This window comes from Suricata suricatta, chromosome 15 (assembly GCF_006229205.1).
Source record: "Suricata suricatta isolate VVHF042 chromosome 15, meerkat_22Aug2017_6uvM2_HiC, whole genome shotgun sequence".
Classification (NCBI taxonomy): domain Eukaryota; kingdom Metazoa; phylum Chordata; class Mammalia; order Carnivora; family Herpestidae; genus Suricata; species Suricata suricatta.
The window spans coordinates 43,256,391-43,262,657 of record NC_043714.1 but is presented as its reverse complement, the minus strand read 5'-3'; the positions used below and the strand labels follow the sequence as shown (position 1 = coordinate 43,262,657).

At 34.5% G+C, this 6,267-nt stretch overlaps 1 protein-coding gene across 6 annotated transcripts in view; it reads left to right on the top strand.

Annotated features, from left to right (window-relative positions):
* The window catches only part of RGS22 (regulator of G protein signaling 22), a 123,805-nt gene that overhangs the window by 49,498 nt on the left and 68,040 nt on the right, over positions 1–6,267 (top strand). The window lies entirely within an intron of this gene.

The following is a 6,267-nucleotide window of genomic DNA, read 5'->3' as shown; positions in this document are numbered from 1 at the left end:
GGGAGTTCTATGGATAGTTTTTTGAGGAACCTCCACACTGTTTTCCAGAGCGGCTGCACCAGTTTACATTGCCACCAACAGTGTAGGAGGGTGCCCATCTCTCCACACCCTCTCCAACAACTGTAGTCTTTTGCTTTGTTCATTTTGGGAGTAAACTTTTTAACATCAGCCATGGCAATTTCCTTCTAAATATGTCTCCTGAGGCAAGAGAAACAAAAATAAAAACTATTGGGACTTCATAAAAATAAAAAACATCTGCACAGCAAAAGAAACAACAAACGTAAGTGGCAGCCTACAGAATAGGAGAAGATATTTGCAAATTACATATATGATAAAGGGTTCATACCCAAAAAATATATAAAGAACCTATAAAACTCAACATGCAAAATATAAAAGTCCAATAAAAAATGGGCAGAAGACATGAGTAGACATGTTTACAAAGAAGACATGCAGATGGCCAAGAGACATCTCAATGAAAAGATGCTCAATGTCACTCGTCATCAGAGAAATGCAAATCAAAACTATGATGAGATAATACCTAATACCTGTCAGAATGGCTAAAATAAAAAACCCAGGAAACAACAAGTTTTGGCAAGGATCTGGAGAAAAAGGAATCCTCTTCCACTGTTGATGGGATTGCAGACTGGTGCAGCCACTCTGGAAAGCAGTATGGAAATTCCTCAATAAGTTAAAACTAAAACTACTTTATAATCCAGCAATTGTGCTTCTAGGTAATTACCCAAAGGACATAAAAGTACTAGTTCTAAGGGATCCATGCACCCCAATGTTTATTGCAGCACTATCTACAATAGCCAAATTATGGAAATGGCCCAAGTGTCCATCAACTGATAAATGGATAAAGAAGAAGTAGTATAGATATACAATGGAATATTACTCAACCATAAAAAAGAATGAAATCTTGCCCTCTGCAATGGCTTGGATGGAGCTAGAGTATTATGCTAAGTGAAATAAGTCAGAGAAAGACAAATACTTTATGATTTCACTCATATGTGGAATTTAGGAAACAAACAAGCAAAGGGGAAAACATTGAGGTAGGCAAACCAAGAAATAGACTTAACCATAGAGAACAAATGGATGGTTATCAGCAGGGAGGAAGAGGGGAATGGGTGAAATAGGTGGTAGAGATTAAGAGAGTGCACTTGTGATAGGCACTGGGTGTTGTGTGGAAGTGTTGAATTACTATATTGTACATCTGAAACTAATATTAAACTGTATGTTAACTAACTGGAATTTAAGTAAAAATGTAAAGAAAAGAAAGCAAAAATAAATAAAAACAAATAAGGCAATTTGTACAGAAAGGTACAAATTATATTATAATGGGCATCTATGTGCATACCACTCAAATTAATAAAATATTACTATACAGTAGAAATGTTTTTTTAATTTAACTTTTTATTTTGAAATCATTATAGATTCATATGCAGTTATAAGAAATAATAGAGAGGATTTTGTGTAACTTTTACCCAGTTTTCCCTAATGGTAACATTTTGTGTAACTATAATCCAATATCACAATGAGGAAATTGACATTAATATAATTCATCTATCTTTTTCATATTTTACCAGTTTACACATGCACTTATTTGTGTGTATGTGTATAGTTAGTTCTAGTCAGTTTTATTACATCAGAGATTCACGTATTTGCCACTACAGTCAAAACACAGAAGAGTTACCACAAACCTCCCTTGTACTGCCCTCTTGCAACTATGCCCACCTCCTTCCCCCCATCCCTAACTCCTGGAATCCACCAACCTATTATTTAATGAAATGATATAATATGTAATCTTTGGGGACAACCTTTTTTCATTCAACATGATTCCCTTGAGATCCATCCAAGTGGATATGGGTATCAATAATTTTTTTTGCATTGCTAAATAGCACTCTGTTGTATGGATGTTACACATCTGTTCACCCACTGAAGGCCACTAGGGATATTTACACTCGTTCACTACTACTAATCTAGTTGCTATAAGCCTTCATGTCCAGGTTTCTGAATGAACATAAATCTTCATTTTTCTGGAATAAATATCTAAGAGTGAGATTACTGGGTCATATGGTAAGTATTTTTAGTTTTTAAAAGAAACTGTTAAATTATTTTCCAAAGTTGGTATATCATTTTTACATTCCCACCAGCAGTGTAAAAAGGATCTAGTTTCTGTGCATCCTTGCCATTGTTTGGTGTTGTCACAATTTTCTATTTTTAGTAGAAGATTCTAATATGTGCACATTTTGTGCACAGTGATATCTTGTGATTTTACTCTGCCATTCTCCAATAATAAATGATGTTGAACATCTTTCAAGTGCTTGTTTGTCATTTGCATATCCTCTTAAGTGAAATATCTGTTCATGTCTTTTCTCTATTTGCTAATTGAATTGTTTTCTTATTGTTGAGTTTTACAGCTATTTTTATATATACTAGTCATTAGTCGGGCATGTAGTTTGCAAATATTTTCTCCCAGCCTTTAGCTTCCCTTTTCAAAGTCAAGCTTTCCAAAGACTTCTTAAAAGGGTCTTTGAGAGATTCCTGGTTGGTGAACACCTGGAGATTTGGGGAGAGAGGTGTGCTTAGAAGGCATGGAAGCTCTGTACTCCTTACCACACACCTTATTTCCATCTGGCTGTTCTTGAGTTATATCCTTTTATTTTAAAAAAATCTAGATTAATCAAAAACATAAAAATAACATAGATAATGAGAACCAGAATTCTCATCGATGTGGAAGAGAGTTATAAATAGAAGAGAACAGAGTGAACCCTGTGGTGATGGACTGGAATTGCAAGTACAAATGGAAAATGCAATTTTCACAAACTCAAGTTACCATATTCAGTTATGGAGACCATAATTACCTGAAGAAAAAAAACAGAGGATCATGGAGAAAGAAAAGAACTTGCAAGAGAAATCCTGAAGTTTATCACATGTGGGATTGTCTTTGGGAGGGTGGTGACATATTGGGGGGATAGTCTCTATCAAGGGATTCTGGGAAGTTTCACTCCAAGCATTTAATCAGAGTAGAGGCAACGAGGCCTTGGACCATGTTTATTCAACTAACACAAATGTTCCTACATAAACTGTTGCTGCCTGCACCTACTATTCAGAATAAATATAACTATCTGAAAGGAAAAAGAGAAGGGTATCTTTCACAGAGCAAAATTTTAGAATTTTGATGAGGCCCAATTTTCCAATTCCCCCTTTTATGGATTATACTTCAGTTTCAAACTGAGGAATTCTTTGCCTAGTTCTAGATCCTAAAGATTTTCTTTTACATTTTTTCCTAAAACCTTTATAATTTTATGTTTTACATTAAAGTCCATGGTCCATTTAGAGTTAATTTTTGGATAAGGTATTAGGTTTAGGTCAAGGTTTAGTTGCTTTGTTCTTTGATTTTTGAGAGATTTTCATTTTTGCTGATGGATATCCAGTTGTGCATCTTCACTTACTGAAAAGGCTATCCTTACTTTTTCTATCTTTTCTATGTTCTACATTAACATATAAGAAAATCAAGTTGTATAGCTTCATGTAACCACCATGACAGCAAGGTGCAAACACTTCTGTCACCTCCCAAACTCTCACTAACCTTGACTGAATTTTGTGTGTACTCAGTCAGCATTGGAGAGGGCAGGAGACCTCAAAGGGATCTGTTCTGCTTTTCCAGCTGTTTTGGGGCTCTTCCATACTCAGGTCTGTCAGACACTTCCTTCTACCTATGTGCCAACACCATGCAGGTCTTGTGGCTGACAGTAATCTGTCCCACCTACTTGTATCTTGGTACTTGTGGGAATACTTTGTCACCTTAACATTCTGTTAAAATATTGCCCATGAGTTTTCAGTTTTACTATGTAGTTGTATAGTTGTCCTATTTGTATAGAGGGATTCTGAGAGGGCCACATTGCCAGTTTCCCAGAATCCTCTTATCTTTTTCTCCATCTAGCTAAATCGTGTGTTCTTTAAATTTCGAACAAAAACATAAACCATTTAATGAATATTATGAAGCAAATACTTATTTAGGTAACCACTATGTGGGCTGTAAAATAAAACATTGCCCAAATCACTGAAGATCCTTTATTGATTACAACATCCTCACCCTTCCTCGGGGGCAACCACTATCTTGACTTTTGTGATTGTCACCCTCTTTCTTTTTCTTCTAGTTTACCAACCATGTATGCAAATAAATGCCTAAACATATTCTTTTGTCTACCTGTTCTACAACTTTATATAAATGAAATCATGTTATATTTATTCTTTTGTGTCTTCTGTCAACATTAGATGGGAGATTTGTCTGTAATTGTGTTTAAGAATTTTAATAATTTTCATTGTTGTGTATTGGTATTCCACTGCATGAATATACCATAATTGCTATAGTTTTTTAACATTTGGGTTGTTTCCTACTTTTCACAAAAGCAATGCTGCAATGCATATCCTTGTACACATAGCCATTTTTCTACAGCAGCTGTGCCCATTTTTTCTTCATGGACAGACTATGAAAGTACCCATTGCTATAAATCCATGGTAGCATCTAGAATTGTCAGACTTTTAAATCTTTGTGTGTTTGGTGTGTCATTGGTACCCTGTGGTTGTAACTAGCATTTCCCTGAGTACTAGTGAGCCTGATAACATTATCAATGCTTGTTAATAATTTGGATTTCATGAGTTGCTTGTTTATCTCATTTGCCCATTTTTTCTATTGGGAGATATACACACACATGTACACACCCACATAAACATGTATACATACATACATGCACATCATATTGAATACAGTTCCTTTGATGTTTGATAATATTACATGACAGATGCCTTCTCCCATCCTCTAGAGCTTGAGAATTAAGATGTGTGCAATCAGTGTAAATGAGAACTCATATGATGGAAGCATGAAAAATAATACAATACCAGTTTAGGATTGACCATGAGGCTTATTCTATAATATTTGGTGAATTTACACAGTGGCTAATAAAAATTAATGCTATAAATGGAATAAGAATGGAATATTAAAATAGTAGGGGCAGCAGAGACTTACATGGTCCATATGAATATATGATGATGGAAATCATAAAATTGAGACACCTAGGTTTGCTGGTCAATACATGGATGCTTTATTGGATAAGGATCTTGTAGATATTCCCACTTGCTGGTTGACATGAGAATAAGAGGTAATTTTGGGTATTTCCAAGCTTGCAAGTAAAGGTTTTGAAATATAGTTAGGGAAAAAAGGAAAAAAAAGAAAAAAAAAAAGGAAAAAAAGAAAAAGAGAAAAGAAAAAAGAAAAAAAAGGAGAAAAAAAATGAAATATAGTTAGGATGACCACCCAGATTTAAACAGTATGCTTTCTGAATCTAAACTAATCATGAACTTTGGATTCTCTTCCACTCCCAACCTGTGTTCACATCATGGGAATATCTACTTTCTTTCTATTTTATAGGGAAGCAACTTTATACCAAGACCTGAAATATGGAGTGGGAATTAGTCTTTGGGCTGTGGCATCTGAGGGAAAGCCTGGTCCAAGCAGCAATTAGCATCAGGCCTGACAGCTGGAGTTAGCCCTCTAGCCAATAAAGAGTCCACAGACTAAATATCAGGATAGCCATCCAATTAAGTACGGCCTTGACATTGTGCCAAACATTATTTTTCCTGGGTTTCTGGAAGTAGTGTTAGTCTGTCATTTATATAAATTATTGTAAAACTAATTCTTACCTTCAGTTTTAAAGCTTGAAAATAGATTATATGAATCACAATTCACTTTAGTAGTATAGCTAAACATTTAAGAATGTATATATATATATATGTACATATATATATTAAAATGTGAATTTCATCTACTAGTTTTTATTTGGTAAAGTACTAAACTGACTCAAAATGATCATAGGTGCATTTTATGTTCATTTTACTAGAAACTATTTTTAAAAAATTTATTTAGCAATAAGTAAGTTATTTTAAAAAAAAATGCTCCATCAAATAGATATATAGACTTCCTTTTCTAATCAAGCAGATGTAATTTGAATGTGATTTTATTATTTTTTCCTAATGTATATTGCCTCTTTATATGAGTGTGATTTCAGGCAGTTGATATATCATAGAGAAATATATTTTTAAGGCCAGCCATCAGAAACAGAAGTAGATGGTTTCCTGTCTCACATTCAGGTCCTTCAGCCATTTTGATCTTATTTTTGTGTATGGTGTAAGAGACTGGTCTAGTTTCATTCTTCTACATGTTGCTGTCCAGTTTTCCCAGCACCACCTGCTAAAGAGGCAGTC